This window comes from Dermacentor andersoni, unplaced genomic scaffold (genome assembly GCF_023375885.2).
Source record: "Dermacentor andersoni unplaced genomic scaffold, qqDerAnde1_hic_scaffold ctg00000434.1, whole genome shotgun sequence".
NCBI classification, from domain to species: Eukaryota; Metazoa; Arthropoda; class Arachnida; order Ixodida; family Ixodidae; genus Dermacentor; species Dermacentor andersoni.
Window position 1 is genome coordinate 45,001 of NW_027315119.1, and position 12,500 is coordinate 57,500.

Genomic DNA, 12,500 nt, shown 5'->3' on the forward strand with positions numbered 1-12,500 from the left:
AGAGCGCCTTTCGGCGTGCGCTCCTCCAGTCTCGCTCTTTCGGCGGCCGCGTCTCAGCAGCTGAAAGCCTAATGGCACTCCACTCCTGCTACTCGCGCGTGTGTTTTGCGCCCACGCCTTCCTCGCTTGCCCTCGAGGTAGCTTATGCCGTTTGCGCGCACTCGAAGCCGGTTTTACCTGCCATCCAACCACCGGACCCGTGTGTCTCGTGTGCACGTTCACATCGCTCCACTAAAAATTGCAAAGAGCGACAGAGCCATGATTAGGGCTAAGCCGCTGTGGAGTCTTTAACGGCTACACGGCCACGGGCAGGGCTTCACCCCCATCGACGTGCTTCGCTTCAGTCAGCAGTAGGTTCATAGAAGGGCCTCAAACACACACACACTTTCGCATCGGCAGATCGCCGCAGCATAACCGCTGTTGATCCAACAGCCTACTTGAGACGAAAGACAAGAGCCCGGCGCGCGTACTCGCGCAGCTCTCCAAAACCACTCGGCCAGTGCCAGGGACGGCTCCCTGCGCCGGCGCCACAACAAGTCTACTTGAGGCGGAAGACGAAGCCAGCAAGGGCCTGGCCGCAAGTGCGTTCGAATCCGGGACTACAGTCCCTCGTCTGTCCGTACTTCCTCTTTCGACGTGCGGCGCCTTCCCAAAGCGCACAAGTCCGCTAACCGCAGAACGCTTCCGACGTAGCAAAGCCGCGTTTCCTTCGGTACTTCGCAGCAACGCCGCCTTTCCCTCGGCGGCGGGCGAATAGCCTGCAGACGTCGTCGCATTAAACCGCGATCTCGACACCTCGCGCGTCACGAGCAGGAGCCGACCGGCAGCCTCCGGCCCTTTCGGACTCGGTGGCATTTGCCGCGGAGGACGGGAGAGCACTTTAGGCCACGGTTCCTTCCGTACTTGGCAGCCGCACCCTCATACCGACAGTTCCATGACCGACCGAGCGCCACACCGTTCCTTTAGTACTTGGGCGGCAACAAAGTCGGGTCGTTACTCCATACTCGCCGCAGGAAGCGACCGGCAGCCGCCAGACTTTTCAGACTCGGCAGCGTTTGCCGCGGAGGACGGGAGAGCGCTCGCACCACGGTTCCGTGTGTGTACTAAGCGGCAGCGGCATTAGCTCTCGACCGTCAGTTCCTTGACCGACCGCACGCTTCGCCGTTCCCCTCGTACTGGGCAAAGCAGCAGGTCGGGTCGTCTTACTCCCATTCCGCGCAAGAGCGCCAAAGCGGACAGAAAGCCCACCCAGTGTGCGTTACGCCGTTTCTACCCGCGGGCGCGGCCAAGCCAACCGTCCAAGGTTGCAGCCGGCGTCCACTGGGCGCAACAAATTTGGCACGGGGCGCCCCTCAAAATTCAGGCAGTCCCCGGCATGTTCGGGTATAGCCGTCCCCGCGTCCAAGCGGGGCCAGCGGCGGAAAGCGTCGGGCGCAGCGAGCTGCTTCACCCACACGGGGTAGAAACAATGGCGCTCGCCACCCTTCACAATCCGGTAATGATCCTTCCGCAGGTTCACCTACGGAAACCTTGTTACGACTTTTACTTCCTCTAAATGATCAAGTTTGGTCATCTTTCCAACAGACCGGCGCAACCGAAAGGCCGCGCCGGACATCGGTCCGAAGACCTCACTAAATCATTCAATCGGTAGTAGCGACGGGCGGTGTGTACAAAGGGCAGGGACGTAATCAACGCGAGCTTATGACTCGCGCTTACTGGGAATTCCTCGTTCAAGGGGAACAATTGCAAGCCCCTATCCCAATCACGAAAGAAGTTCCACGGGTTACCCAGTCTTTTCAGACAGGGATAAAGACACGCTGCTTCCTTCAGTGTAGCGCGCGTGCGGCCCCGGACATCTAAGGGCATCACAGACCTGTTATTGCTCTGTTTCGTGCGGCTAGGAGCCGCTTGTCCCTCTAAGAAGGTTGTAAGGTGCTGGGAACCCCGCACCTATTTAATAGGCTAGAGTCTCGTTCGTTATCGGAATTAACCAGACAAATCGCTCCACCAACTAAGAACGGCCATGCACCACCATCCACCGAATCAAGAAAGAGCTCTCAATCTGTCAATCCTCCCAGTGTCCGGGCCGGGTAAGTTTTCCCGTGTTGAGTCAAATTAAGCCGCAGGCTCCACTCCTGGTGGTGCCCTTCCGTCAATTCCTTTAAGTTTCAGCTTTGCAACCATACTTCCCCCGGAACCCAAACACTTTGGTTTCCCGGAAGCTGCCCGCCGAGTCATTTGAGTAACTCAGGCGGATCGCTGGTTGGCATCGTTTATGGTCAGAACTAGGGCGGTATCTGATCGCCTTCGAACCTCTGACTTTCGTTCTTGATCAAAGAAAACATTCTTGGCAAATGCTTTCGCAGTAGTTCGTCTTGCGACGGTCCAAGAATTTCACCTCTAGCGCCGCAATACGAATGCCCCCGTCTGTCCCTCTTAATCATTACCTCGTATTCCAAAAACCAACAGAACAGAAACGAGGTCTTGTTCTATTATTCCATGCAAGTTTATTCAGGCGACTCGCCTGCGTTGAGCACTCTAATTTTTTCAAAGTAAAAGCACCGGCCTTCTCGAGGCACACAATGAAGTGCACCAAGAAAGGACCGGCATGATGTTCAGTCCGAGCCGTCGCATCGGGTAGATGCACTACTCGTCTGGAACTGAGATCCAACTACGAGCTTTTTAACCGCAGCAGCTTTAGTATACGCTATTGGAGCTGGAATTACCGCGGCTGCTGGCACCAGACTTGCCCTCCAATTGATCCTCGTTAAAGGATTTAGAGTGTACTCATTTCAATTACGGGGCCTCAAAAGAGTCCCGTATTGTTATTTTTCGTCACTACCTCCCCGTGCCGGGAGTGGGTAATTTGCGCGCCTGCTGCCTTCCTTGGATGTGGTAGCCGTTTCTCAGGCTCCCTCTCCGGAATCGAACCCTGATTCTCCGTTACCCGTAACAACCATGGTAAGCAAGTAACCTACCATCGAAAGTTGATAAGGCAGACACTTGAAAGAAACGTCGCCGGCTCGTGGCCATGCGATCAGCACAAAGTTATCCAGAGTCACCACACAATACGGGCCGAAACCCGATCGATCTTGGTCTAATAAAAGCACCCGTCGCCCAAAGGGCTTCAGGCTCACTGCATGTATTAGCTCTAGAATTGCCACAGTTATCCAAGTAGGAAGAAACGATCTAAGGAACCATAACTGATTTAATGAGCCATTCGCGGTTTCGCCTTATTTCGGCATGTACTTAGACATGCATGGCTTAATCTTTGAGACAAGCATATGATTACTGGCAGGATCAACCAGGTAATCGTTCAACTGCGCGTCCAGCCTTTCAAGCAGGCCGGACGCCGTTTTTGCGATGCCGAGGCCACCTTCAGGCGCCCCAACACGCTTCGTTCTCGCAAAGGGTAGCACTTTGCACAGTCCGAGACGACGGCGTTCGAGCTCGCAACGGCGCCCTCCCCGCAGGGCCGGGTATCGCCACGCGGCAAGAAGCACGCAACATTCTCGATAGACCGGTTGTGTCGACTCGATCGCGGCTTGCGGTTTCTCTCGAGCCCGCAGCACTGGTGGACCGACCGACACTTGCAACGTAGCCGAGACGGCAAAGCCGCTAGGCGACGGGTCACGCCCGCGCCTTCGGCGCTTTCGTATTTGATTCGTCCGAGGACGATGCGGAACACACTTCGATATCGTGGAAAAAGCGTCGTCCGACAACCAGCCCCTAACGCATCAAGCGGATGAGGCTGCAGACGTCAGCTGTGGGATCCACGGGAGCGATACCGGGGACACGCTTGACGGGCACGAAGCCCGCCGCATATCAAACACCCAGGTCGCTTTGGGGGCGACTGCTCTCTGGGACCCCCATATAATAGCAGCGATAAGTACCCAGACCTCCATGGGGCCGTACTCGTGCCACTTTCGACGAGCGTTTGGCGAAAATCGTGCCGCCTCGTAACGCCGCGAGCAAGATTGAAAGCTTACGTCGGCAGCACAATGCCGAAGTCGTGAAAGCGCAGCGCGTCCACCGAATGCGCGAACGGCAATTTCTCGCCAATGGCCAGTACGGTTTCCTGCACAATTGCCTGTCTGTCGCCCTACGGGGCCCCCGGCCGATCGATTCGAGGCACGCTAGCACGGCCCCTTCGCCATTTCCGAGCACGAGTGCGAACAGTGCGGGCGGCGTGCTCGACGCCCCGGCTGACGTCGTTTCGGACTTTGTCTCTTCGCGTGCTCGCGGCAACGCCGCGGCCAACGACGACGTCTGCGCGGTTCTTTGCCGGTTCCCGGCGTGCTACAGTGCAGCCCTCTGCAGGGTGACACCGGCTCCGTCGTGGCCGTGCGGCGGCTTGTACGCAAAAGTTGCGTCAAAGGCGTCGCGCTCGCGCCGCCCCGGCACACGCGGTTTCGGACTTTGTCTCTTCCAGCGCTCGCGTAGTCGTGGGCACGATTGTCGACGTCGCAACGGTGCGCGGACACCGCCACGAGCACGCGCAAGACGAAAATCGCACTACGGTACAATGTCGGCCGGGGCCGTACGGCCCCTTACAGTAGCAGCGATAAGTGCCCAGACCTCCATGGGGCCGTACTCGTGCGACGCGGCGGCGTACTGCGCCGAGCCGAGCGCCAATATTTGGCTTTTGCAGGGCGGATTCGAGCTCTGGCGATCGCCGCGGTACCGCCGCTCACCGATTCAAGGCACGCTAGCGCGGCCCCTTCGCCATTTCCGAGCACGCGTGCGAACAGTGCGGGCGGCGTGCTCGACGCCCCGGCTGACGTCGTTTCGGACTTTGTCTCTTCGCGTGCTCGCGGCAACGCCGCGGCCAACGACGACGTCTGCGCGGTTCTTTGCCGGTTCCCGGCGTGCTACAGTGCAGCCCTCTGCAGGGTGACACCGGCTCCGTCGTGGCCGTGCGGCGGCTTGTACGCAAAAGTTGCGTCAAAGGCGTCGCGCTCGCGCCGCCCCGGCACACGCGGTTTCGGACTTTGTCTCTTCCAGCGCTCGCGTAGTCGTGGGCACGATTGTCGACGTCGCAACGGTGCGCGGACACCGCCACGAGCACGCGCAAGACGAAAATCGCACTACGGTACAATGTCGGCCGGGGCCGTACGGCCCCTTACAGTAGCAGCGATAAGTGCCCAGACCTCCATGGGGCCGTACTCGTGCGACGCGGCGGCGTACTGCGCCGAGCCGAGCGCCAATATTTGGCTTTTGCAGGGCGGATTCGAGCTCTGGCGATCGCCGCGGTACCGCCGCTCACCGATTCAAGGCACGCTAGCGCGGCCCCTTCGCCATTTCCGAGCACGCGTGCGAACAGTGCGGGCGGCGTGCTCGACGCCCCGGCTGACGTCGTTTCGGACTTTGTCTCTTCGCGTGCTCGCGGCAACGCCGCGGCCAACGACGACGTCTGCGCGGTTCTTTGCCGGTTCCCGGCGTGCTATAGTGCAGCCCTCTGCAGGGCGACACCGGCTCCGTCGTGTCCGTGCGGCGGCTTGTACGCAAAAGTTGCGTCAAAGGCGTCGCGCTCGCGCCGCCCCGGCACACGCGGTTTCGGACTTTGTCTCTTCCAGCGCTCGCAACCATGTCGGGGCCGACGCCGACGACTGCGTGGTGTTTCAACGATTGCCGGCGTGACACAATGCAGCTGCGTGCGGGATGCCAGCGATTCCGTCGTGTCCGTGCGGCGGCTTGTACGCAAAAGTTGTGTCAAAGGCGTCGCGCTCGCGCCGCCCCGGCACACGCGGTTTCGGACTTTGTCTCTTCCAGCGCTCGCGTAGTCGTGGGCACGATTGTCGACGTCGGAACGGTGCGCGGACACCGCCACGAGCACGCGCAAGACGAAAATCGCACTACGGTACAATGTCGGCCGGGGCCGTACGGCCCCTTACAGTAGCAGCGATAAGTGCCCAGACCTCCATGGGGCCGTACTCGTGCGACGCGGCGGCGTACTGCGCCGAGCCGAGCGCCAATATTTGGCTTTTGCAGGGCGGATTCGAGCTCTGGCTATCGCCGCGGTACCGCCGCTCACCGATTCAAGGCACGCTAGCGCGGCCCCTTCGCCATTTCCGAGCACGCGTGCGAACAGTGCGGGCGGCGTGCTCGACGCCCCGGCTGACGTCGTTTCGGACTTTGTCTCTTCGCGTGCTCGCGGCAACGCCGCGGCCAACGACGACGTCTGCGCGGTTCTTTGCCGGTTCCCGGCGTGCTATAGTGCAGCCCTCTGCAGGGCGACACCGGCTCCGTCGTGTCCGTGCGGCGGCTTGTACGCAAAAGTTGCGTCAAAGGCGTCGCGCTCGCGCCGCCCCGGCACACGCGGTTTCGGACTTTGTCTCTTCCAGCGCTCGCGTAGTCGTGGGCACGATTGTCGACGTCGGAACGGTGCGCGGACTACGCCACGAGCACGCGCAAGCCGAAAATCGCACTACGGTACAATGTCGGCCGGGGCCGTACGGCCCCTTACAGTAGCAGCGATAAGTGCCCAGACCTCCATGGGGCCGTACTCGTGCGACGCGGCGGCGTACTGCGCCGAGCCGAGCGCCAATATTTGGCTTTTGCAGGGCGGATTCGAGCTCTGGCGATCGCCGCGGTACCGCCGCTCACCGATTCAAGGCACGCTAGCGCGGCCCCTTCGCCATTTCCGAGCACGCGTGCGAACAGTGCGGGCGGCGTGCTCGACGCCCCGGCTGACGTCCTTTCGGACTTTGTCTCTTCGCGTGCTCGCGGCAACGCCGCGGCCAACGACGACGTCTGCGCGGTTCTTTGCCGGTTCCCGGCGTGCTATAGTGCAGCCCTCTGCAGGGTGACACCGGCTCCGTCGTGTCCGTGCGGCGGCTTGTACGCAAAAGTTGCGTCAAAGGCGTCGCGCTCGCGCCGCCCCGGCACACGCGGTTTCGGACTTTGTCTCTTCCAGCGCTCGCAACCATGTCGGGGCCGACGCCGACGACTGCGTGGTGTTTCAACGATTGCCGGCGTGACACAATGCAGCTGCGTGCGGGATGCCAGCGATTCCGTCGTGGCGGTGCGGCGGCTTGTACGCAAAAGTTGCGTCAAAGGCGTCGCGCTCGCACCGCCCCGGCACACGTGGTTTCGGACTTTGTCTCTTCGAGCGCTCGCAGCGATGTCGAGGCGATCGCTTACGTCTGCACGGTTTGCGGTGTGCTACAATGCAGCAGTCTGCCGCACTACACCTCTTGGTTGCCGAGGCCAGCACGGCAATTTACTGAAGCGAGCGCATTGCGCCCAGGCGGCAGCGGACTTTGTTGCTTCGGGAGTGCTCTTGCTGTAAAATTTGAACGGCTGCAGCTGCGCGAAGCAAGTGTACCTATTTTCACTCTCTCTCTGTCTGCCTTTGAGGCGACTGTAATTTCACTTTAAACGCAACTGGAGGCGGGAGCAACCTGATGAGAGTAGGTGGACTTCGGTACATGTAATTTAGAAATTGCTTTCAAGCTTTGAGGACATACACCTTCGCGCCATCTGCTTTCCCCGTCTCTTTGGCACTTTATAGTATGTGCTGCATGCTCTGCATTCCAAAGAAACACGCCTGTCTCTCTCCCTCTCTCACGTTCTTCTTCTTTTTGTAGCTGCTGTTGTAGAAGATGCTATGCTCTTTAATCGCTGTAACATAGAGTGCTTGCACAAGCCAACAACTTTTGCGTGTTTTTTTTTTTTTTCTCTTCCCAAGACGTTTCTGCCATTATTCACTAACTCTCGTTCTTAGTATGCAATGGAGCGTTAGCTCACGCCATCTACCTTTCTTTCTGTATTGCAAAGTCCGCAGGTTTTCCTAGTTCCGTACACAGATGGCGCCAATGCGTTTTGGCGCCAGGTTCGAACGACCTCGCTCTACTCGTGTTTGGCATTTGAATGTTTCAAAGGGGTTTGCGACAGGGGGTGGTTCTTGTGCAAGGCTGAGCTTTCCAGCTGCGTTTAAGCTATGCTAGCATGTGTGCGTATATATATATATATATATATATATATATATATATATATATATATATATATATATATATATATAAATACACAAACACACACACACACACATGCATATATACATACACACACACGGTAATGGTAAAGATGATGAGGTAGCACTTTTTTTTTTCTTTTTTTTACAATGCCTGTGTTTCAGATGGCGATCTTTCTCCCCTCTATGTTTCCGGTTGGAAGGAGTGTGCAGCGTTTTCTATATTTATTTTGTCATTCACTTCTATGTTGCTCGTCTTCGTACATGGGGCATGCTACCTAATTCTACCGGTCGATTCGACACGTTGCGATCCGTCCCGGCCTGTGCCGTATCAAAATTTTCAGTGGGCCTTGCGGTAAATAAAAAGAAATGAAGGAAATGCGCGTAGTATATTACAATTGCACACGGGCTTGAAACGAAGCCCTCAAGGAAGGTCACCTTGAGCGGTCGCATTCAGACGGAAGTAAGCATTCCCCTGGCGCGTTTTTTTTCCGCTCGCCTGTTCCGTTTTCTACGAGGTTGCCTTGGTTGGTTTCGCGTTACAAGCAAGCTTGCACTCGGGTCTCGTTTCTACGCGACAGCGTTTCGTTAACAGCGAAAGACTGAGGCGTTGCGAATTCATCCGTGAGATAGGGAGCGTTGAGTCTGTACACAGGCTGAATTTTATAATATTGCCCACGCTGTTGCTGAGGTTACCCATGTCGGCAGGGCGCCCACAAGGCAGTAGTACAATGAAGTGAAGTGAAGGACATCGCTTCTCGGCCTTTTGGCTAAGATCAAAGTGTAGTATCTGTTCTTATCAGCTTAATATCTGATACGGGTTCTATATGGACCCACGATATTAAACCTATTTTTGGAAGTTGGCGGAGTGCTTGAAGCCTGCTTCACCTCCGCCGCAGGTCGGCCCGGTATTGCACTACCTCCGGGATCGGCCCCGCTCACTTAGGTGAGACTTCATTCAATCAAAATGAAGAGCACAAGCTCAACGCGAGCACTGACTTGACACGCACCATTCCTATACTACACGCAACGATGCCGGTTCGCGGACCACGAGAGTAATTAAACTGCCACTCCATCTGTGTGTAGCGTCGCACTTGTTGCGTCGCAAATGGGACAGCCGCTCCAGCAAATTTCTAGTTATGGGCTTCGAGAAAAATTAATGAAAGCAAAAGAAAGAACCAGAATTCCTATTTGTCCGATGTCTCTGAATGATTGTCTCCTGTAAAGAGCCACTTGGGGGGATGGGGGGTAGGATTAGCCGTGGGGTTCGCAATCAATATGAATCCCACTCAAAGCCAACACTGGATTTTGGAGTTCACTATCGCTTGGATCCGTAAACCACCGCGCCCACGCAAGCTCGCCCTGCCGCCGAAATCCGCTGCCCAAGTGGAAGAAAGATTCCCTATGAAAGAAAAATAGAGTGCCCGATTTCTGGCAACTACTGTGCAGCCTTTGTGTACACATTTTCGCAGCAGTGGGACCGAGCGCCTCGAAAACAAACTTGTCGTATGCCCGAATGTGGCGAAATATATTCAAGGGTTAAAAGGTGCCTCATCTTTCTAACCTGTATGTTACGAAGACCTGTTGCTACCTTTTCATCATGAACATCATCATCATCATCATCCTGGCTACGCCCACTGCAGGGCAAAGGCATCTCCCATGATCCTCCAAGTACCCCGGTCAGGTGCCGATTGTCGCCATGTAGTCCCTAATCTAATCTGCCCTCCTACCTTTCTGCCACCCCCTGCTACGCTTCCCTCCTCTCGGAATTCAGTCTGTAACCCTTAATGGCCACCGGTTATCTTCCCCCCAGATTGCATGCCCTGCGCATGCCCATTTGTTTTTCCTGGTTTAAACTTTGGTGTCATTAACGAGCGTTTGTTCTCGCACACCCCAATCTGCTCTATTCCGATCCCCCCGTGACGCCACACCCATCATCCTTCTTTCCAGAGCCCGTTGCGTCGCCCTCAGTTACCCTTCGGTAATCCTCAAAGCTTTTTGTTGGGACACTCGTGGCATCTTTCTCGTTTAATGAAGTCAAATTTTTTTCAGTTTTGGGGGAAAACTCAATGAGCTAGGCGCGATTGTGTCCCTGGCGCCGCTCTCAACAAGATGGCGGCGCCCATGCTTTTTGCCTGCAGGTTCGGCCCTACGCAGAACACGCCTGCCGGGCAGTGTAGCCACGTTGAAGGGGCAAAGCGTAGTGCAGTGAAGCGCTTGCTCGGGCGAAAAACGCAAATATGAGCCAAACAGGAATTTCCATTATTGGAAATTCCAGTTCAGTTTGCGCATTGCGTTCGCCTAAGGTAAAGAACACAAATGCGAGTGCCACAGCAGTCAAGTCAAAGCTTAGGATTGCGTACCATTTTTTTTTTTTTTTCGTGCCTTTTACTCCTGGCCTGCGTGGCCCTAGCGCGCATGCACACGAAAGTAATGAAATGGTGAAAACACGAAATAATGCGGTGCGGCTGTATCATATCTATTTTGTGCGCTTTGTTCTTTGTGGACTACAGCGGTGTGCGTCATGAGAAAGTTTCGGTGCCCTTCTTGGGTGACCAGTGAAGCTATATTTAAAACCACATTGATTTGTACGGTTATTGCTACAAACTGCGTGTGGGTGTTTTTCTTTTTCGCTGCCAACGATGGGTTATCGCAACCGCGATCGGTTCTGCTGCTACGCTAGACGCGTGCTTGCCAACGGTTGGCTCTATACGCGACCCGCGACGCGTGGTCGGCACATTCAAGCAGTCAATTGCAAACCGTTCCAAGAAAAAGGATGTACTCCACTTGCCACCTAGTTCGACGATTGTACTTTCTGACCCTCGAGGAAGCGCCGCCATCCCACGTTTTCTATAATACGATAAGATTCAGAGCGACCGCGACCACTTGTCTTTGTCAATATCTCGGAAACGCTTTCTTTTTCTTTTTTTTTTTAAATCCAGATACTCAGACGCGCCCGTGTTCACGCGCACTTGCTCTCTCCGATAAGCAGGGAAGCTCGGTTGGGGTGGTGTCGGGCCTTGCGCATGCGCTGCTGAGCTCGTCGCTTCGCCGGCCGGTCGATGCTGGCGCGGTACTGGTAATGAACTTCGACGTGCATGGTGAAACGTCACTTTGTATTGCCACTGTAGACTAGCAATGCAATGTGTTTGCGAGCGATTGGATAAATGAGAAAGCGTGCACTGTCTACAGTTTATGCCCCTCTAGAGTAGTGGAAATGTTGCTCCAAGTGTTAGGTTTGTAATTTGCGCCTACGAACATGAACTAAACAAAGAAAATGGTCTGCAGCCGCCTTCGCTTCATAAAATTCCCGTACGAAGAAATTTCCGTGCGCGAATGAGAGAGCAAAAGAGAGAAACCATGCTAAGAAGAATGGCTGCCTTTTACGTGATCTCGCGCATGAAACCAGACGATGGATTAATTTTAGCCGTTCATTTTGATTTGCCGAATGTAAACCGGAACACTTTCTCCACGCGGTCTTCAGATTTGAATGGCAATCAATCACATCCTTTCTTTTTTTTTTTTTTTTTCTGTTTCTTTCTATCTGGAACCGAAAGAATTCAGAACGCCATTTCAATCTTAGATTCGATTAGAATCGTGACTGGTATGCTGAAATATCACGCCTTATCTGGTGTTAACCTTCTTGATCACGGCAATAAAAAATCGCCAGTTCCCGAACTTTAATCGCGCCGAAGATGAACCGATATGCTGGATTCTTATTGTCATGATTTTATAGAAAGCGCTGGTTCTATGGCTAGCTTTGAGGAAAAGAAAAACATCGTTCAGGAATGTATAACTCTAAACAACTAAAAAAAAAATCTGCCGGCAATTGGTACTACAACGAGAGTACTGAGAATACTGGAAAAGATGAAATCCAATCATGCTGAACTGAACTGAAATTATTTCATCAAGACATGCCCCGAAAAACGTGGCCACTTTCAATGATAATTTCAAATGTGATTTCTTTCTTTTTTTTTTTCTTTTTTACGACGGATAATAATTATCTTTCCAATGGCGGATGTGAAAATTTCAGAGCACGGCATTTTCGAAATCCCAAGGCCCCGGACGCATTCTCTCTTCTTTAAGTATTTTGGTGGTGCACACGGAGGAAAATTTCGCGCACGTAATTTATAAACTAGTAGTTGATTTTCTAGAAGAACACAAAGTGCTGACAAACGGCCAACCAGGACACAATTAAATTGGTATTACGCACGGTTTCGAAGCCGCGGTAACAAAAGGGTAACAAAGGGACGTTCATTTCGTGGTGTGGATTTCACGTCTCTCACAATAGAAAAAAAAATAATAATAAAAACTACTGCATAAAATAGGTTTTCCCAAACTGGATGGTTTCGATCAGCTTTTGAACAGCCCTTCCTTAAATTGAGTTGGCGTTGATTGAGCAGGTGCGGGCCTCTGCTGTTTTGGATTTTTGTAAATGGCATCAGTACTGGACAGTCCGTTCACTTGAGGATCAAAGGAGAAACCCCCCAAAAAAATATCATATCGTGGTGAGAGACGTGGCAGATGA

General features: G+C 54.4%; 2 non-coding genes across 2 annotated transcripts; one reads left to right on the forward strand and one right to left on the reverse strand.

The window, feature by feature from the left end:
• Window positions 1-1,496: 1,496 nt before the first annotated feature.
• On the reverse strand, window positions 1,497-3,311 carry LOC140214523 (small subunit ribosomal RNA). Its single transcript, XR_011891460.1, has one exon. It is a non-coding gene; the product is annotated as a small subunit ribosomal RNA (ribosomal RNA).
• Window positions 3,312-8,722: 5,411 nt separating this feature from the next.
• On the forward strand, window positions 8,723-8,914 carry LOC140214521 (U2 spliceosomal RNA). The gene has a single exon (XR_011891458.1). It is a non-coding gene; the product is annotated as a U2 spliceosomal RNA (small nuclear RNA).
• The last annotated feature ends 3,586 nt before the right edge of the window (window positions 8,915-12,500 follow it).